Raw genomic sequence first — 22,015 nt, 5'->3', positions numbered from 1 at the left:
CATACTGTATATCAGGACTATGAATAGCTGCAAAATACATTTTCAAGGTTGCTTCAGAATTTACAACCCTATAAATTGGTGTTGTCGAGGAAATATTTCCCTGCCAGCAGACGTTTTTCTTGACCTTGGACTTGATTCAGAAACTTTGTACAAACACAATTTTTCAGGACTTAGTTTTGGAAACACTGCAAGAGCAGAATGCTCATGAATGCGATTCTTTTAATGCGGCCGCTGCCCTGACAAATTTGCCGGCGAGGCAGATTAAGAGCTGAGAGTTCGTATGGCTGTAAATCTCCTCCTGACAGCTTTGCCTGTTTTCCTCGGATGAGCGATTCGAAGCCAGCGCTCGACAAACACGAGAGCCTGTAAGATTTTAGTTTTAGTCTTTCAGAGATGAGACAATACAGCCAAACAGGGCTGCCGGTGGAGAAAGGCAATGCGAGTGTTGGGAGAGCACACAGATGTTGCTTTAAACAGACACTGCAGCTTCTTCTGAGGTCAAAAGCAGCTGAGTCATGGTTCTGGATCAAAACTTTACTCAACACCAGTGACAAAAGTGAGTCCACCGCGAGGGCTTCGCGTCCATATTCACCGCTGAGTGGGTACTTCGCTGTTTGGATCAATCAGACAGTCAACAGCGTTCGCTAATTTATGCAAATGACGAGGAGACGCTAAACTCCTTCATCCCACTCGAACCGGACCATCTCCTCTCCGTCTCCCTCCCCTCTCGTCCTCCATCCTCCCCTCTCTGCTTGATTCGAGTTTTCAGACCTTGTCCTTTTGAATTATTGCAAAAAAAGAAAAAAAAAAAGACTTTGAAGAGGAGAAGAAAGAGGAAGGAGGAGGAGGAGGTGCGCGCAGCGTTGTGTGTGTGGGAAGCCCTCGGGGGAGTTTCACTCAGCGCTCTGACACAGCCCTCCACTCTTAAACAGAAACATTATTGGAGATTAAATAAAAAGACACACTTTCTCCCACTCGTGCACACACGCCTCTTTAACTGACACTTTCTTGATGTGCCTGCCTCCATTATGAGGACTACTTAAACTGAGTAAGGCTGACAAAACACCCGGGCCCCCCTGGGGAGGAGCGGAAGGGAGGCAGAAGCGAAGGGGAGGAGAGGAATTTTCGGTCATTTTAATTGCAAAGCTTGTTAGCCTTTTTCTCCGTCGTTAGTGCCTTATTAGCATGTCATTATGAAGCCAGACGGTGTTTGACAGACAGCCTGGAGGCGAGCGATTACTTTGTGGGTATATGTGCATGTGCACGTTACGCAGACAGCCTTTGTTTTGTGTTTACTACATATTAAGATGAAGGTGTGAGCGTCTATCGAGGCATCTTTGCAGTTTCTCTCAGCAGCTTTTGCTCCATCCTGCAGTCATTCACATTCATGCAGCTGAAGCACGTTTAATTATAAGGGACTTTTGGTGCTTTGCTCAAGTGCACAGGAGCTTCTAGTTTTTCCTTCCCCAATCAGATACTTCTGCTAGGTGACCTTGTGTTCCTGACATTTGTTGAGGATAATGGACTGTGTGCGCTTAGAATAACCGCACAACTTGTGTCAGCTATTTGATGACACACGCCTGCCCTCTGCATAAAAATAGAGAGGGTGTGAGGAGAGTTAATTTGGGTTTATGCACCCAGCGGGGGGGCGTGGTGATGGGTTGTCAACTGTGTGTCGCAAAGTCAAAAAGCCCATGCACGCTGATTACCTTTATTTTGCCAATCAGAGGCCTCTTCCGAGTGATTGTTGTGGCTGCTAATTAACACTGGATTGCCGACTCTAAGAGTTATTAGCAGAAGAAATCTCTCAAAATGCGAGTGCTGTAGCTGTCCTCGGGTTTCAGCCCTGTCAGGAATGAGCAAGCTAAATGGGAATCTGTGTCCGTGCAGCCACGTATACGTTTGAGCTAAAGATGGAGAGTTATTCTCGGACCAGTGGCAAATAATTGCTGTAATGTTATCGTTACTTAGAAATCCAGCCAAGGCAAAATGTATGACTGTGCACCGACAAGGCTGGAAATACTGGCAGACACCGGAACAGCGGTAATTTACTTAATTACCAGCATTTCAGACAGAAATATGTCACAGCGCTACAGAAAAATAGAGCATGGACATTGTCATGGGGTGGAAGTCCGAGACTCAACATGACTAAACGCGACTGTTACAGCCAAATTTGAGACCCCAGTGACGCAGGCTTGTATTTTTTATATTCCCGACCATTAGCTCATTAGGCCAAAACAGTGCTTTTCCTCTTTCTACTGGGCCCTGCATATTTACTTCCAATGAAAACAGGCCTGGACTCATCGTGAAACTCTAAGAGCTGCTACTGGCTAAAACAAAAGTTTAGTGCTTTTAGTGGGATGGTGTTATAACGTGTTGGTGCTGCAGAGCCACAAAGAGTACATCAGCTCAGAGGACAGCGTAACTGTTCACTCCAGGCTGGAAATGTTCAACAAGCTAAACCTGAGATCGGACAAGTATCCGTACCAGTACTGAACGGGCTGTTGCTGCCAAATTTGAGAGCAACACATTTTGATTTGTCTTTTTTTTTGTCCATTACTGACAATCACTCCTCGGACCAATGCAAAGCACAGGTGAGACTCTTCTTTCCCAGTACTTGCTGGGAGCGGTTGGTTTGAGGTCGGGAAGCAGAACTCTACTCAAGGCTAAATAAAAGTTCACTTCTGGTCCAGTGTGGGTTTTAAGGTGATAAACCTGTTGGGATAGGAGCGTGGATGCTGTTTCAGTGCTGCAGAGGAATACACCTGTCACAATTTGTGTCACACCAGAGCCACAGGACGTCCTCAGTTAGTGAGCCTGTCCCTGTGACCTCTGATAGACCTCCACATGCTTGCAAACAGAACTGGCACTTGGGCGCAGTGGCGCTTCACTCCTAGAAAATACCACAAGTGTGGATATTACAACAGGATCATTTATGAAAAAAAAAAAGGCTGTTGCACAACATTAAAAGCTGCTGAAGGACAGTTACATCAAAGGTCTCGGTCCTCTCATAATATAATATAAGAGCAGCTGAGGGCCTCGAAGGCGACAGCAAAGCATGAAAAAGACACTTACATCAATCTTTTAACTAGTCAGCATTTCTCAGACAGTCGAGTCAAGGCCCAGTCATTAAGTGTCACTGCATTAGATGCTGCTCTAAACAGGAGTGGGCACAATTTATAGAAAACTATCTCAAGTGCTGCATACCATAATTAAGCTGAGTGCGTGAAGAGGACACAAGTGTCTCTGTGCTAACAGAGCGAATTGGCTCCTTGATGGCGGCGAATGCCAAACAAGCTAATAGAGATCGAGAGAGACGGACGACACAAATGAAAGTATAATACAGGGAGGATAAATATAGCTTCATTTATATCTGAATTACAATTGAAAAGTTTCGGCTGGCAAAAAAAGTCCTCTGTTACCTGGCAACAGGAGAGTGTAGTTCACGATTATGAGGGGCCGCTGACAGCCAAGGCCTGACGCTTTGATGGTCTCAGATAAAATCATGTGGAATACACGACACACTCTGTTCTGCTGCTACGAAATCTCTGCCGTTAAGCACAAATACATCCCCAGAGAGTCAGTTCAAATGGACTTCAGAAGCACACCCTTACATATATTCTCCACACGTAAAGACGGCTGCTGAAGCCCTGAAGTTGTCCCCGTCGACGTCAAAGATGGACCGAGAATCGAAAAATGACCAGCGTTTGAATCAATGAGGAGGTCAGAGAGGACGATGTCAGAGACAAAGCAATAGAGTCTCTGTCCTCCTTAACACTTCCCCTTGTTTTGCAGCTGGTTTCAGTTTAAAGAGACGTCTGTGGGTCAGTGGTAAAATAGATCCATGATGTGACGGGACCATATATATATCATTGTTGTAAAGCGCTTTGATTTGCAATCCTTGTATGAAAAGTGCTGTGAAGTTTTTACTTATGTACCCACAAAACCGCATGCAAATATGTCCTACTTTCCATAAAAACGCTCAGCATTATAAAGTGATTAATTCTCATTTTGGTTACCTTTAACATCCTCCCTAGTCCTAATCGCTCTGCGTTTCAGTCCTTCCCAGTGCCACATTAATCTATTATATTAATACATTAATACGCAAGAAACAACCTTGAACGGGCCTTGAGCGGAGCTTGAACATGTACCTGAACATCACATGAAACCAGAACTACCCTGGAGGACATTAAAAACTCACTCAGACCCAGAATTTCTAGACTAACTCGATATTAGTCCGCTGGAAAGTTTAATTCCTGGCCATGTGGAGAGAGCTTTGAAAAGGAGATCAGACATGTTTCACTTTATTTGACAGGTCGATTATTTCCCTCAAATTTTAGTTTTCCTGGAAAGAAATGCAGTAAAAAATGTGCAAAGCCTCCTTTTAAATATAAGCACAACTGCACGGCCAACTGAATAAACATTACATGAAGTGACTCACCATTTCTAGAATCGCGGCTATGACCCTCATGAAATAGAAACTGTCCGAAATAACCCCGCAGCACTCCGCACATGTGCACAAAATCAGCAGCTTGGAGAGAAGACGTTCTGAAACACACGCTCACACAGAGGTAATCTGTGGTAAAATAGTGTGTTTGTCCCTCGGGGTAGCTCACACACTTTTTTATCAGATGTATTCACACTTCATTATGGCTGATCCCTCCGGCTGAAACACACCCAAGCACACATATTTCGCCCCTCCAGCTACAGTGAAGAAGTAATTAAACTTCGTAGCTCCACTGTGCTGACAAAACAAATTGATTCTGGCTTCAGGATCAAAGACGCGGCGAACACATCCAAAGTGTGTGCGGTGATGTGTGTGTGTATGTTCTGTGTACAGCATGTAGGGAAGCGAGGAGGCATGGCAGAAACACATGCAAAGAAATGTTAAGTGAGGTCATCTGACCTTCTTCGCTCTGCCGGTAGACTGCGGAGAGGAAGAACGAGGGAGGAGGAGGAGGGAGATACGGGGAGACGTGAAGCGAGGAGTGGAAAGGGAAGCTCCTCCAGACCTGAAGGCTGGAGAGACTAATTAACTTGAGAGACATGACCTTTCTCTTCGCCTCCCTGAGAGAGAACATGTGTGCGTGTGTGTTTTTGTGTGTGTGTTTTGAATCTATACAAGGACATAGTCATCACAGCCAGATGGACCCAGCACATCATGTCCCATCATCATGGAGAGTTAGGACAGCGAGAGGCAGCGAGGAGGAGACGGAGCAAACACCCAGAATCCCATTTTAAACCCTGCCTGGCCTGGAAACATATCACATCTTTTAAAGGTGCAACACCTTGAGAAATAGGACATTTTTGACTGGTTCGTCCACTTCAGGGGGCAGTTTGAGGGCATGCTTTTTGGGTTGAGGTTGTAAGGTTTTTGGGATAAACCTGGGATTGGCTGTAGGGTTAGGCAGATTTGTAGATGAATTGCTTTATTTGACAATGAAAAAGGGAAATACAAGACTCCCAAAAAGACATGTATGACTACATATACCACCATATCATCCACATACAGGCCTATAAAATGTCACACCTCTTCTTACTCCTTTGCTCTAAATGGACGAGTCATAATTCCTACAGCTGCCTCAAAATAAACCCATGCAGACCTTTCACATCTGGTTTTGGTGAACGCCGACATGCTAAGTTTACTGACCAATCGGAACCGCCCTAACAGTGCTGACCTTTGAGGGAACAGAAAACTGCCCAAAATGGAGAAAGCTATCACATTAGCTGTGACACGACATCCACGATAACCTTGTTCTGTCAGCATCAGACAATACAAATGTACATCTCATTGACAAGCTGTTGCTAATGTGGCTATAATCAATATTTCTATAATAGACGACATTGAAAACAAGGTGACAGTGTGGAAGGGGAACGACCTGCGGCTCACCTTGCTTTTACAGAGCTTTATAGGCTACTGCAGTGAATTTAAGGTCATTATTTAGCTCTCTGGGGTGCAAATCAAGCTTAGGTCCATTCTCATCGCTCTCACGGTGTCGTTTCCCACTGAAGCAGACAAAAAAAACCTACTGCTCACCACCAAACGGCAGACAGAGAGGACACAGAGGAGCATTTAGCAGCTAAAGAGATAGACATTTCCCTCAGGAGCTGGAGACCAAAAACAGAGCTAATAGACAGTCAGTTTAAAAGGTGATAAAGTGTCAGCTGGGCTCACAGCTCTCAAGTGATCAAAGACAAACAAAACAAACAAACAAAAAACAGTTACTGTAGGTTAAATCTGTTACAGACCAAGCTATAGATGCTAGCAGGCCACAACGACTCCGACCAGATACACAGGAGCAAAGAAATGCACTGTCAACCTGTGTGTGTTTGTTAGCCACTTGGCTAACTCGCGCCCAAGCAGGAGCACAAACAACTGAGCTAATTAATGAAGTGTCAAAGTTGGACAGAGAGGCGCTGAGGCAGGGAGGAGAGAGTGTGTGTTTGTGGTGCGATCCCCTTAAATAGACACCATCGGATGCAGTGGGAGACCGGGAGGAGACAGAGTTGGAAAAAGACGGAGAAGGAGAAGGGAAACCAAGCATCCACTGGAGGGGGGGTGTTTAGGAAGTGTGTGAGAAGGGGAGCATGTGAGTGCATTGTACATGCTGTATGTCTGCCTGTGTGTGTGTGTGTGTGTGTGTCTGTGTGTGTTCATGCCCTTGTGTGGGAGTTTTCCCGCTCAGGGACAGATGGTGGCACACAACACTGAACGCTGATGTTCCCGGTCTGAAACAAGCCCACAGCTCCTCCGAGCTCTCAGGGCTACTGTTCGACACTGGACGGCGTGTCGTCGTGTGAGAGCAGGCGTACACTTACTGAAGCTAATTTTACCTCAGAAGGAGAAGCTGTGTGCGGAAAACTGTTTTACTCACTCTTGCCGAATGCTGGTTTGGTCTTCATGTGGAACAAGCCCCCCTTGGACGAGCTGCCTCGGTGTTCTGTTGCACCCACGTTCGCGCCGGTCGGACTTTCTTCAGCAACATCTGACGTCTGCTTTTTCAGTCTGAAACGGAAAGAAAAAGCTCCTGAATTCAACTCTATATGGATCCGGAGGTGTGCTAACAAGCTAATATTTAGCGTCCGGTTTGGTTAAATCGCAAATATCCACACTTGGTCATCTTCATCAATCACCAAAATCCATGCAAATCCAGGAAGTCCAACAATCCCTGCCTGGATGGCAGTTGGCACATAATTTTGTACAAGTATTCATGGTTCCCACATGATGTGCTCTACGATCTTTAATGATCCACTGACTTTACCTGTAGCGCCACCAGCAGGTTGACATTTGTGTTTTTTAGGATAGTCTGACATCTGGTGGGTGGATTGTCACTGAATTTGGCACACACACCCCTGCTCCTCTCTGGATGAATCCTAGTAACTTTAGCACTCACACATGGTTTTATGTGGCACCGCCTTCGGGTTAAAGCTTGAATTCCTGCAAAACTTCACTTCATGACTAAATATTGATACTGATATCAAAACAAATCACAGTTTCATCAGCCTCAGCTGCACGTTAGTGCTAATTAGCAAATGTTAGCATGCTAATACACTAACAGAAGTCAGTGATGATGGTAAACGTTATAGCTAAAATTGGGTTCAGGTTTAAAATGCACAATCAAACAAATTTAATATTAAGATAAAGATGACACAGCACTGATGAGGAAATTTCCTTCTTTTTGTCACTTTTTTTGTCTTTTGTTCTTTAGTGGTTGTGGTACTTTAAGGCAAGTCAGTTTTGTCTTATTGAGCAGCTGATATAAAGATTTTGTCTCTCTGTGTGACACTTGGTTAACTAATAATTAAAGCTACATTACAAACATTTATGTCTTCACATTTACAGCCAGTCTGCTGCTGATTAATGCTTCACAATGGAGCAGCAGCAGATTATACTAATGTGAAAACGTGTACCAGCATCTGCGTAAAGCTTTTTGTATATGAGCGAAGGTTTTGACATTAAAACATCGACTTTGGCCACTGGGCAGCGTTCTGCTTGAAAAATCTAGCTGGCTGTCGGGCGAAAATGAATCAGGCTGCGTCGGCCTCTCGCCAAAATGTCAGGCCTGTGCTGTGCTCTTGTTTCAGTCGAGTAGATTGCCCCTCTCCTTTACATTTACAACTCATTTTTCTGCCTTCAGAAGAATCCATTTGCAGCCATCCATTCTTGTTCAGCACAATAAACAGCCTCCCACAGACTGAAGTAATCCATCACAGTAAACATGAAGCACTCATTTGGTTTAGTCAAAGTGCTGGTTTTATTGTTACTCCATTATCCCCGAGTTGAATGTTGTCTTATGAGTGTGCTTGTTATTTCACACTCCACTTACTGTCAGTCACCTGGCATTCAAAGGAAGCAATAGAAGCGTCTGAGAGGGTGTAATCCATCGCCAACATGTCGCCTCACAAACTTTGTTGCGTCTTCACACCGAGAGCCTTTGTTAGTCTGGCCAGCAGCTCGTTTCAAATCAGCCACAGATCTAAATAACGTGCCAAGGCACCGTATTCATTTCAAAGTGATTAAGGGAGATGTTAACGTAATGCTTGTTAATTGAATTGACTGTTAATATGTGTAATATAATCTAACAGCGTGTCAAAAAATGTCCGCCTATACAGCAGAAATAAACATGTTTACAGCCTGCTACAAAAACAGCTTTGGTCTCTAGAGCTTATTTCCCAGCTAATGACGACTGCACGGGGGTGACTCTTCATATAAATCACTCGTTTAAATTACATCGAGGCTTAAAGTTATGCATTATTTTGGGCATGGCTGCTTTGAGTGACAGCTAACTGTTGGGTTCATTCGGCCCGCCTCTGCTCCACCCACGCTCCACCTCTTTGCCCATTTTTGGATTAGCTGGGACTTTGATGGAGTGAGACACTGCCAAGACGGAGACGGCTGGAGTCGCTGTCACTGAGCTTCACATCAGAAACTCACGCGAGACGTCACAGAGGAAACGTCCATGTTTTAGGTGAGGCAAACATCACAAAGGGCTTGTATTTAGTCTCTTCTTTGATCATGTGTGTTTTGGCTGTAACATGAATTAAACCAGTCTGAGTGCCATCTCCCATTCCCCTGAAAGGTGCGCCTGCACCTGGCACATTGCTATCCACATAGCGGATCTGTAAAGTTAGAGAAGTGGACGGTTTTCTGCTGAGACAACAGATCTGTTTCTACACAAAGTGGACGCACACCACACGCAGGAGCAGCAGCACTCCACCGAAGCTCCCTGACATGAAGCAGGTGTGGGAGGATCTTATGATCTGATTAATGCACCCTTCAAACGGCAGGAAAACGCTGCACCGCTGACCGTAGACCAGGGTTTTGTCGGTAAATGGTGCAATCGCTCTCAAGATAAACTTTAACCTCAAACAGCTTCAGAAACTTTTGGGTTTGGTGGTTGTTTAGATCGAGCTCTTTCGTAATGTTTGGGGCGCTCTGAATGTCCTAAACTGACCCAGCACCTACACAGATTTTAAAACAATCTCTCTCACACACACACACACACACACACACACACACACAAAGGATTTAATAACCTCAAAAAGACATACGTCTCATTATTTAAAGAAAAAAAAAGCTGCAAAAACTCAAACCTCTGTTGGTGCTCGGTCCTATTTGGGAGTTTGTGCATTCGCGTGTGTCCCATGTAGCTGGAAAGCTTTATATTTGTATTGATTTCTACAAAAACAACATATATCGATTCTCCGTCCTGCCTCCCCTCTCTCTGCTTCTTTTTTCAGCTAATTGTTGAAGGCCACGCTGAAACTGAGTGAGTCCAGCTGGGATCCCCCCCCGGCAGCCACCTCAGACCCAGAGTATTATCACAATAAGCCACCATCACAAGCAGCCAAAATAAGGAGCATGAGGGTTGAAGCCACCGCAGCTGATAGTTGGAATAAAACACATTGCAGTGACACTGTCAAATTTCGGTGCAGTGGAGAACTTCTCGTATGGATTTCCAAGTAAACTTTTAAACTTTTATGTGTCTGGGGAGATGTACACCCTGCTTAACATTCACACAGCAACACGCCAGGGTGCTGAAAAGTTCACTCCAAATACATATGAGTAAAAAGGTCTGTTAATTGCTAATTCGCTAATTAGATCCCCTGTTACCACCAGAGCTGGCATGGCTGTGCTTTTTGGGAACGGAGCGTGTCGCGAACCAATCAAAAAGCTCGGATGAAACAATGATAAACAGTAAACACTGTGCGCTCTCCGCCGGGCAACACAAGCTTTTCCTCAATCTTTAAAAAGCTTTTCACGCCCTCAGAGTTGTTACATAAGATCTCAAAAAGCAGCACTCAGGCTCTGATGTAACGGCTCCAAAGGGTGGAAATCTGGAAATTATCTAACTTGATTTAATTTTGCTTCTGCAAATGATTGGGATGCGATCAGTCTGAAGGTAAAAGCGAACACTTGCTGCAGCGGGGTAAACACTTGGCCTGCAGCCCCCTTTGGGAGGAAAATAATAGTTTAATTTATAATAAATTACATCATCTAATTATAGAAACCTGAGTTGAAGCTGAGGTCACATTAGATGCATAATAGATAACCTGCTGCGTGTGGCTTTCAGGAAATTAAAGGAGCGTTCTGGTGTTTTTGCATTAAACGACAGTTTTGTACTTTTTTGCCCAAACTCGGTTTGGTCCTTTATTTTCAGTAGGCTCACACTAAGAAACCAACGTGCAGACTTTTGCTTGTGATGCTTGAAATGCATTTGCTTTTCCTAAAGGTTACCTTCTCACTGCTTGTAATGCAGATGAAAGCGGTGTCAGGCAGTGTTTTGATCCTGTTTCTATACATTTTTCTGACTAAAGACTGACTGACGTGTCAGATTTTCAGTGCTTCAGTGATTGTAGACAATACAGCAATCGTCTAACTGCAGCGGCTTTCAGTCAATGTATAAAGTAGAGAGATCCCTTTTCAATAAATAACCCTAAGAGCTTTAACCTCGCAATATTCATTGTTTAATCCAGGGGCAGTCTGAGGACTAGATGTGACAAGGCGTCTCCTTTTATTCCTTATGAGAATATCCTGCCATGTTCATCTCAGTCCAGCGCGTCAGCATGCTAACATTTGCAAACAAGCCTTAAACACAAAGTACAGGCAGGCTGGGAATATCATCAATATGCAGGTATTTGATCTTTGACTTGGCACAGGGCAAACTCATTTTGACCCGATGATGCTGAAAGATGAAATTCCAGTGAATCACTGAAGTGTTCAGGATTCATCCTGAGGGGAACATGAACGCACCAGATATCACTGCAATCCATCTCATCATCGTAAGGGTCAACCTTCATTCTTTATCCACGGAAATAACATCAGTGTTAAAGGGATTAAACCATCCAGGCATCACTCGAGTGTGTTTGTGCATAACTGCATCTCGAGGTAACACCTGTGTATAACACCTGTAGCAATTAAATCAACAATACAGTCACGCTGCGCAGCATAGAGACCACTGGTAAGTGCTGCAGCCTTTCACCAAAGGTAAAGAGAAGTGTTGATCAGAGTCAGCGTGCGTCTGAGATTGCTGGATGCTGTGGACGTTATCTCTCTGCTTCTGCAGCACTGCAGAGGGGAGAGGAAGACATGGAAGAGACAGTGAGCAGAGGCTGGAGAGGAAACACAGAAGACAGACCGAGCGAAGGAGACAAAAGAGAAGCAGTTTGGTGCGTTTTGCAATGATATGCTGCACAGTCCGATGTTGCCAAGAGCAGACAGACAAGAGGAGACGGAAATCAGGCTGAAAAACAGATGGGACCCCCCCCCCCACACACATACACACAAGATGCATGTCTTACTGCCCACATGTAGGATACACGGTGGAGCCAGCACACATAAAATAAAACACACAGCACTCATCCAAACCACTCGAGCAGCTTTCTGCTGATTGCACTGCTCTCTCTTCAGGGATCTCTCCTCTAAAGATGCAGTTTAAGTCATCAGTGCACAATCAATACAATCTCCATACACAAGGGCAACGCATGCACACACACAAGGAACAGGGAGTATTATTTACTTTGCTGGCAATCGTTGCTGACATCCCCTTTAACCTAATTTAACGCTTTCAGTCGCTTACCCGACAAAATTCAATCAGCTTTGATTCAGCAAATCAATGCCGGACGTCACCTTTGCGTGCTCTATGTTTCACCAAAATGCTAAGTCACGATTTAAACCTACAAGATCAGATGTTGTGGTGAAGTCAGGCCACGTCAGTCTGCAAACAAATCAGTTTCGCTGAGCAGCGCGAGGCACGACGTAAGGAAAAGGCGACTAAGCAAAAGAACTCCGGTTTCACAACCATAAATATGAAGCACTTAAAGCAATATATAGAAAGGGCTTCATTAGTGAGTGAGCTCGGCCTCACAACTAACGACCTGCCATTTTCTGAGCCAATAGGAGCAATTACAGTCACACAGTTTTAAAGTCTTGGCGAAGTGGCCATTTCTGAGCTGATCTGAAAACAGTCCATCACTGCTCATGTGACAGTTTGTGTGAGCGGATGCACGACACAGGTGTTCAAAAGTCAGCTGAACTGACAGCTTGGTCGTAAGGTGAGAGACAGGTGGTGCAAACATCCACTGCCTGTTCAGCTTTATGGATTATTGTCCTGATTATAACAATAATCCATATGAAGATCGTCCTTTTTGACCGTAAATATACAAATTTTTAGCCCCAAGAGGCTTCAAATACGCAGGAATGCCTCCGTTATACACTATATAAGTATTTCCTTATTTTTTCATGTCAAAAACTGTGATATTAAACTGCGACAAACATCCAGCGCTGTTGTTAACATGGTCATCTGATGTGGTAAATAGCAGATCCAGGTTTACAGTTATGATGTGGATAAAAATAATGGTGCTGTTGAACCATATATGGGAGGTCTTAGGTCTAGAAAAGAGGAAGAAAAGAGCTCGCGTGAGATATTCAATGCACACACTGCCCATTTGGACGTTGAACTGGGTATTAAAATGCACCGCGGAGCAAAAGGCCAGCTCAGCTCGGGAGATTATCATTTTTATAAGCAAACAGGCCACTTTCAGGGTTCCCTCGGGATTCGGCATGCTGTGGATCATCTGAGCTTCAGGGAAAAAAGAGATCAATGATTTCACTGAGCATGCGCGGTCAATAAAGACTTAATTCAATCTATTTATCATCTCAGATAATATAAAATGATCCCGGCTTGGCTTCGGTGAACTTCACAGAGGCTACACGCTTACACAAACGCCGGATATCAATATCAACTCAAGAGTCCACCGAACATCTACCTTCTGAGTAACTGGAGGCTTAAACGGCAGCTCTGACATACATTCATTAACACCTTTTTTCATTTCACCTCACCTCCTCTAATGTCTTCTTGTAGTGTGTGTTGGCACGAGTGTCAGTGTTGGACCCCGTTTGCGCCTTGTGTTAACATGGATCTCCTTTCTGGATACGGAAACACGCACGCAGGACGAGCCGGGCGAACCAGACCACATCTGGAGGTGGTCTGCAATGTCCCCTAACTCCCCCTCTTCCTGCTAGCTTTAGCTACAAAAGCAAAGTAGCAGAAGTAGCTGTCATGTCCACTTGTGTCGACATGCTGGCCAGAAACCCAGATGACTTATTTGCATAACGGGATGCTGTCACAATACGGGCAGATAATCAAGACAACAGGCGCTTATTGATACCAGGCTCAATGCAAAAAGCCTGGACTGAATGTTATGATCTCAGATAATGCCGTCGGACTGCCTACCTAGGTGTTGGCGTCAGCCTGCGCAACATCCGAGCTGCTAACCTGCAACCTTCTTTGTTGAGTTTTAAATTGTCATGCAGCACAAATGTGACTTCTTCATGTGAGGCCATTACTCCTCTTCGTCACAGTCTCTCCCCTCTCTCGCCTCCCTCCCTCCTGACTCTATCTCTATCTGCCATCCTCCAAGTCCATTATTTCTCCATTAAAATCCAAGATGACCCATGTAATTGCCTCCAGCGACTGGGTCCTAATGAAAAAAAAAACAAAACACATTGCATTAGCGGCGAGACGCCGTGTGTGCGAGCCTGTGTGTGTTTGCATGTCGGGCTGTCGGGCCTTGACCAAGCAGATAATATTCTGCCTGTTTCACCCTTTAGACCAGCATCTGTGTGTGTGTGTGTGTGTGTGTGTGTGTGTGTGTGTGTGTGTGTGTGTGTGTGTGTGTGTGTGTGTGTGTGTGTGCCAACCTTCAGGAGCCTTGACCAATGCAGATAATCGTCTCCCAGACCCTCGTTCCACCCTTTTAACCCGCCTGTGTGTGTGATTGTGTCTGTGTGACTCAAGCTGCATTCACTGACATGCATAAATATGAAGTCCAAAGCGCCGGCGTGAGTCAGTTGATGACAGAAGAAAGGGCATTCGAGCATGCTACGTGTGTGTGTGAGTGTATGAGAGAGGGAATATGAAACGAAGAAGAGAGCAGCGGGTAGAGAGATTGTAAATGCAAAGGAGAGAGGGGAACAAGGGGGAGAGACTTGTTAAACAGGCATGTCCTCCACTGTATAGATGCACCAAAGTGTCTGTACTGTGGCTCAAACGCACCCAATCAGGCACATCAAACACTCCCTCTCTGATTTGAAGGTATGAGAGGAGAAGAAATGCACAATATACACAGCAGCAGCAGAGTACTGTTCATCCTGAGCAGGCAGCGAGGAAACAGAGGAGCAGCCTGGGTACAATCACTGCAGCCGTGTCACAGTGATAAAAATGTCAGCGTCGCATTAACGCTGCTGTAAAAACAGTTTCACCAAACAGGCTTCATCGAATGTGTCTCCTGCGTGAGCGTCGGGCGCGTGCAGACGTATTATGATCGGTGTGAGCGTGCAACCAAACCCCGGGATTTGTCTGAAGGTGAGCAGGACTGCAGCCGCAGGAAGACATGAAACAATAAAACACCCTGAAAAACCACGAGTGATATAAATCTTCTGTGTGAAACCTGCAGTGCTGGCAGGTAGCACGGCAGTCAGCTGGACAGATTTTCTAAATGGCGATGATGGCAACTCCTGCCAGGGCGCCCGCCGTTTGATGAGCTCTTTGAGGGGGGCTGTGACGCCTGATTAATTGCCCTGAACATCAACAGTCTGGCTGCCTCACCATCGGATCAAAGACCAAAGATGTCAAAAAAGCTTCGGTCAGCTGCCACGGTTTGACTTCCCACATGGCTGCTGTCAAAGAATCTGTTACAAACACTTCTGAGCCTGTTTTAATATTATGGGAGTCGTGTTTTACATCTTGTGACTCACTGTAGTCTTGACAAAAACTGTTCAGCTCAGCCATGAGTTGCACTTTTCCGAAGGTTGTCACTGCCAGTATGGTAATAATTGCATTTTGCTCATTTCTGAGGTCGCAGTGGGTGTTGGCGTTGCATTGGAATGCATGATATAAAGAGGTGCTGCTCATATTATGTATGTAAATGAGGTGGACAAAATATTAGGAACACCTCTTAATACAATGCAACACCACTGCAAAGTACAACATCAATAATAAATCTGTGGTTGAATGAATATCTCTAACAGTGTCAGTCAAAACTGAGCATTATTGTCTTTGGCAGGTTGTTTGCAGATGACATCATGTTGTTCTTTTGTCTGCAGATGGAGGGCAGGAAGGGATTTCATGCAGTGTAAGCACTAAAACACAAAGCTGATGTTTTGCATTGTTTATTGTTTATGGTTGACCAAACCGAGGAACTATGAGGAGCTTTTATTGAGTACCACCGTTAACCGTCTGCAGACGAGAGGAGCTGAGTCGGATAATGGTGGAAATGGTGCAACGTTAGCTATTGTTTAAAATCTGCAACATTTTTGAGGGAACAGCCGTCTTGTTTGGATGAAGCCGTGTTGGACAAATGTAATCAGGACTTCACTATTACGCTCAGTGTGAGGACAAAAGTGGTATCTTTCTGCCTTACGGAGGGATAATTTAAGAGTGTAGCGTTAATAAAGTCATGCTGCGCTCTCCCTGCTTGAGCTGCAGAACAATCAAACTTTCACGATACTTGCGAGGAGATTGAGCCCCTGCAGCAACGAGTATTAAGAGGATACAGTAATGCACCAAAGGACATAAAACAGAGCCTTCTGTCTGTCTTTTTTATCATCACTGTATCCATTTCTAGAAGAGAACATCTTTATTGTACATCCACGTGGAAATTCATGGTGATGGTTCGTACACGTCGTCTGCCACAATATGTGAATTAACAATAAATAAGTGGGTCTGTAATGATAAACAGTTGGGATGAAGGTGATAAAACAAACAAATACATGTCTAATGTCTCTGATAAAAAGTCTGTAATGATGTCTAATAAAGCAGCAGTGCGAAAGAGAGGCCGGGTTACAGAGTGGAAGTGAATGAAAAAGACTTTTAAAGAGAGGTCAGATCATGACAATGAGAGGAAACTTCATGTCTTTACTTTTTGTCCAGAATACGACGTCGTTCAACCCCGACTCTTCCTCTCCCGGCTTTCATTTTCTTCATTTTTTTTTCACCCTTCTTGACTTCCCTCTCTGTTGCTCCCTCAGGGGTGGCGGAGGGAAATTAATACTCTCCTCGCCTTTGCTCCTTCAACCGTTGTGGCATCTAGTTATCTATCGTCCTCGTTGTGTGGATGTGTAATATGTGTGTGCGTATCCATTGATCGCCTCGTCTGAAGGTCATTTTCTTACCTTTTCACTGCCTTCATCACTCGTTCTACTCTTTGGGTAAAAGTGTTGGTCTGATAATGCATCATTAAATCACTCCTTCTTCTTCTTTCCTCTACCTTTTCTGTCCCTCCTCCACCCTCCTGCACCCCAGGACTGATCCATAAATCCCTTTATTATTCGCGTGTCACTTTCTCTTACACTTGACACCTTTAAATCTCTCCGCCTCCTCTTCCTCATTCTCCCATTTCTAATTTCTGGCACTTTTCTGACATTAAATTAATCTCTCGCCATCCTTTAAATCTCCCTCTGTTTGGTCCATTCACTCCACCTTCCTGTAACTCTCTATATCTCCCTCTTCCTAAGAATTGCCCTGTCATTTCTCCACCGCCTCGCCTGCCCTTTTTGTGTTTATCGCCACATCTTCGCAGTGTCAACTTCTCGTTTCCCCGAGGGAGTGAACAGTTTTGCTTGAAGCTGCGGTTCATCTTTCGCGTCCCAGCAGACTGGAGTGCAGTGATCACAACAGTAAATAACACACAGGAGGCGCTCGGTGCTTGTTTAAAGCATTGCATGAGATGTTGTTTTTCTTATGTGCTGACTCGTCCCTCTCTCGTCTTATCATCAATGCGCAGCTTTAGCAATAATCTCATATCGCATAGTTTCCTTTCAGCGAGTTCTACGCAGCCATATTTATTTCTTCTCCACTGCTGTACCAAAGAAAGATGTACATGCGGACAGATCTGCACAAGCCATAGAGAGCACAGGGAGAAATCCCAGTGGCATGGCCAGTGTTGAAAAAGCTAAATGAAACAGGTAAATCAAAGAGAAACAACACAGGCCGGCTCCACCGCGGACCGTCAGCCCCCCGCCTGCTTTTAACCTGACGCTACCACCGCTGTCTGTCATCACATCGACACAACGTTCACGGGACTGAGTGGCGAGGGGGCCGAGACCGAGCGCATTAAAGCCTGGGAGGAAAGCGCCGCTTAAAACTGTAAAACTACAGGTAACTTCAACGAGCGAGGGACGTGGTTAAAAAGCAAAACAACATACCAGCACGCCACATCGCATCCACCTTTCACGAGATATGTTTTTAAATACTTCATCAAGCCAGGAAGGCAGGAGATGCATGGAAATAACCTGGAGTACACTCGTTTCTGTCAGGTCGACGCATCTCCAGCAACTGGAGCTTCACGATGATAAAATCCAATCAGAGCTCTGAGGAAATGCAAAACAAACACAGCTAAAGTGCACAAAATGATCGATATGAATGCTGTTGGATAATTATGGAAGTACAATTGACTGAACCTTGAAGCTGAAACTGACGCTTGGCTGGGCTTGGAAACTAAAAGTAAAAGATATCTGACTGAATTATCATCGCAGTCCACCACCGCATGCGGACCGACACATCCGACACAATATGAACAAATGGGCCTTCTTTGATTTAGTCTCGGCGCACGCTGCCATGCATCACCTCTTTGTTCGAATAAATGGAGATCTGGCATGCCAAGACTCGTCTGACTTTATTTCCTCTGCTGACAAATGTCTCCTCTATTCTCCGCTGCGCCATGGTCTGAAGGCCCACAATGATTGAGTCGAAACAGTTCGGAGAGTTTTGTGTGAGTAACGCCGTGGCCATCTGCCATTTGCTAAAACGCGTGCTGGCACAGAAAGAGGAAGGTTCTCACTTTGCACCGGGGAGCCAATTGTACTCCAGTTAATCAGGACATTTTGTGAGGATTAAAAATGACCAGAACTGCCTCTGCAGGGTTCTTTGACAGGACTGATGTGTTTGACTCTTTCTGCTTCTTGGGTGACGCAATCAAACCACAAAAGCTTTGATAATTGTAGATCAACAAATGACAGCGTGTAGAAAAAAAGCTCAATTTACCGAGGACGGATGGCTGAATTAGAAAAGAATAGAGCAATTTTTATAATTACTATACACAGCAGAAGCTTTGTGCCGTCTCTAGTGCAGGTAAATCAGTAGAGCAGGAACAGATCACTGAAGGGTTAACTGATCAATTGTCACTTAGTCATGTAAACACAAGGCTGCACACATGGTTTTAAAGCACTCAAAAAGCAGTACTTGTGGCTGAAATGTACAGTTTCAGTGTGGATATTTTAGGCTTTTTGGCCTTTTTTTCAGACATTCTGCCCCAAACACATGTGCTGTGTTTATAAAGCAGATGGAAACATGAAATTTTAACCTGTTGATGAAAGGTTTAGGGATCACCAAATTCATCCTGAGGGGGGCGTGAGTCAGGCGGGATTCACTCTCTAGGGACCATGAATATCTGCACAAAGTTTCATGGCAGTTCCCTCAAAAGTTGCTGAAAATTTTTCAGATTAAAAGCCAAAACAATTAAAAGATGTGCTCCACGAGTCCTTCAGAGTACTTCAAAGTCATGTTCGACTTAAAACTGCTCAGCCACACAGAGATTCAAGCTAATGGGGCATTCAGGTGCTCCTCATTACCCTGTAAATTAGACATTTGTGATTTCATAACAAGGATTGCCCTCAAAGAACCAACAAAGCGTCAGTACCAACAATCAACTGGGATGAGTTTACTGCCGAAATATGCAATATTTCAACACGCTGTCCACTCATAGTGGCAGCAGCATTATTCAGCTTTGTTTCATAAACCAAACCACTGACGGGAGTCTGGACGTGAACCTGGACTCTGGTGTTACCGACCTGCACCGTCCCAGCGACTCCAGCACCGTCTCTGAGCGGATTACGTCATCACTGCAACGTAATTATGGATTCAAATTAGCTGTATTTCAACAAGTGACTGGCTCACAGTGAGTTATGGGATGCTGAGCCCCAGGAAGGTTGCGCAGCGTTCATCTGGAGCGATGTTTGACTGAAAGATTGAAAGACTGGAAACAGCAGTTGATAGAAGAATCTCCCCACAAGACGCCGGAGCTTTAAAACGTATTAAACAAAGCTGCCTTCAGTCTAGAAATCATCCACCCAAACCTTCACTATCTGTGCAGAATCTGTTGTGAAGAATCAGCATCTGCATCTTCGCCAAGCGTAAACTTTTAATCTGGTGACGTGGGGCCTCGGCACCCAGCGAAGGAGATGACGCACCGACACACACGGAGTTAAGTTAATGAAAATCAAAGTGAAGCCACGGAAGGGGAACGGATTCTTAGCGTGAGGCGATGAGAGACAAAGATGAAAGCACACATGAAGAGAGACCAAGGTGGAGAAAGGCACCAAAGGAGAGAGGAAGAGGAGTGGGATTATTGCTCGCTGGATCAGAAGATCATACAAACAAAGCTCAGATTATTGTAAGTGTGATCAAAGGCAGCAGTTTCACGCCTCCCCCTGCAAACCGTGGGTCTCCACGCGTGTGCGCTTTCCATTAATCTGCTCCTCGGAGCGTCCCCGCGGCTTCACTAATGTTTGAAGAAGCTATTTGAGACTCGGCGACGGCAGATTGCCAATAAGGAAAATTACACTGTCAGAATTTTATCAGCGAGGAAATCATCCCAGCGTGCGTCATCATGTGTGCGCTCGTACGGCGGCAGACAGAGGGTTTTCTTGCTCGGGCATATGCGTATCCCCCCCCCGCTCCTCCTCCTCCTCCTCCCTCTCTGGGGAGACCCCACGCACCGTCTGTCTTGGGCTGATTCAGTATTCCTTGCCATGGAGAGACGAAGTGAGAGGGAAGGAGGAGAGGATGAGGAGGAGGAAGGAAGAGAGGCGATGAGATGCAGGGGGAGAAAAAGCCAAAGACAGAGCGAGATGACACAGAGGAAGGACAGGAGATATTTATGAGGAGAGGAAAAGGGTTTTTATGCCAAGAGGTTAGAATTTCATTCACTCTTCGACTGTCTCAGCAGATGTCTCCACTCTCCTTACAGCAGCTCCTCAAATGCAGCAATCGCATATCCTGAGCTTCGATGTCACCTGCGCTTCCAAAATGACGTCTGCAGCCATTTTGTAAGAGCAGGTGCTGCAGACTTTCTATTTTGTTTTGTGTCTCTTTCTTTTTTTTCTTTCCTCTCTTCCCCAAATGGTGGAGCTCGCTGTGAGGACAAAAAAAAAAAAAAAAAAGAGGAGCGAGCAGCTGAAGAGGTGAGAGGGGCGTAGGAGGGAGGCGGGGAGGCGAGAGGAGGCAGAGGGAGAGGCGGGAAATGAAAGGATGAGGTGAGGTGAGGAAGAAAGGAGGAGAAAATGGAGGCTGGAGGAGGAGAGGGGAGGTGTGTGTTGTTCATTAGGGATTTCAAATCTAAAGAGAGGAAGACGGAGACAAGACGGAGACAGAGCGAAAACGGTGCGAGGTAGACGCCACAGAGGGACGTTACAGCAAATATGCAAACCTGCAGAAAGTTAAGGAGACACAGAAAACATCCTCGAGAACAAGGAAGACATAACAAAAGAGGGGACAACATCGTCTTAGCTCTGTCTACATTTCCAAACAGCATCTCTGTGTGTGTGTGTGTGTGTGTGTGTGTGTGTGTGTGGACAAGTATTACTCACACTGTGGGGACATTATCTGTTTGCAGAGTTTACGAGGACTCTTCCTCATGGGGACGAAACGCAAGTCCCTGCAGCGTAACTCTGTGGTCAAGTCCACATAATGTCCCCAAAAGCGATGGAAACATGACTCAGTGTGTGTGTGAGAGAGAGCGAGAGACAAAGACAGACAACTGAAATGTCAAAGCAAATGTAGAAACTGTGAAACATGACCAGCTCACAGAGGACACAGACGGAGGTGAATGACTCAAGGAAACATGTTGGCTCCCGTGTGTCACTTTGGTTAATGCGTTCTGAGGCCGCGACATGTTTTATTCAGCGGCTACCGGCGACGAGGGACAAGGAGTGAGGGGACGACACAAGGCAGGGGTCTTGGGGTCATACAGAGTTTCAGTACTGCCACGAAAAATGCATCAGTAAGCTGCACATGGTTCATCTTTGCAGCTTTAAGCCGGGCTCACCTACAACATCCTGCTGGCAGAAACACTCAGAAGAGCACTAAATGTGTATTAATCCACAGCTCAAAGTAGTCCTCTCAGTCGATTCCTCTTTGAACGATGTTTACAGTAGCCGGCTGTTTCAGGACAATGCTGACGCTTGTTTAGACAAAATGAAATCATGATTTTATGATCCGTTTTAAAAGGTTTACGTCTTCAGCAGAAATGAGCTGGCCTGGCCTGAGATAATGCAGGAAGTCCTGAGAGACGAGCTGAGACATTGTTGGTCTTTTCATTGGATTTTTTGACAATAACAACAAAATTCAATGTTATTCTGCAAATAATAATATATAATAGAAATGTGGCATCGACAAAGGTCCAAAAGATCCACTGCATTAAAAATATTTGCTCCAAATTCAATGATTTGTTATGC

The 22,015-nt window shown here is 45.1% G+C and overlaps 1 protein-coding gene across 1 annotated transcript in view; it reads right to left on the bottom strand.

Moving 5' to 3' along the window:
• The window catches only part of htr2cl1 (5-hydroxytryptamine (serotonin) receptor 2C, G protein-coupled-like 1), a 127,034-nt gene that overhangs the window by 60,012 nt on the left and 45,007 nt on the right, over window positions 1-22,015 (bottom strand). Inside the window, exon 2 of the mRNA XM_070993221.1 lies at window positions 6,876-7,006. The gene's annotated coding sequence lies outside the window, so the exon portion shown is untranslated. The remainder of the gene's footprint in view (window positions 1-6,875; window positions 7,007-22,015) is intronic.

This window comes from Chaetodon trifascialis, chromosome 23 (assembly GCF_039877785.1).
Source record: "Chaetodon trifascialis isolate fChaTrf1 chromosome 23, fChaTrf1.hap1, whole genome shotgun sequence".
Classification (NCBI taxonomy): domain Eukaryota; kingdom Metazoa; phylum Chordata; class Actinopteri; order Chaetodontiformes; family Chaetodontidae; genus Chaetodon; species Chaetodon trifascialis.
The sequence above is the reverse complement of the archived record's forward strand: the minus strand, read 5'-3'. Positions and strand labels throughout refer to the sequence as shown.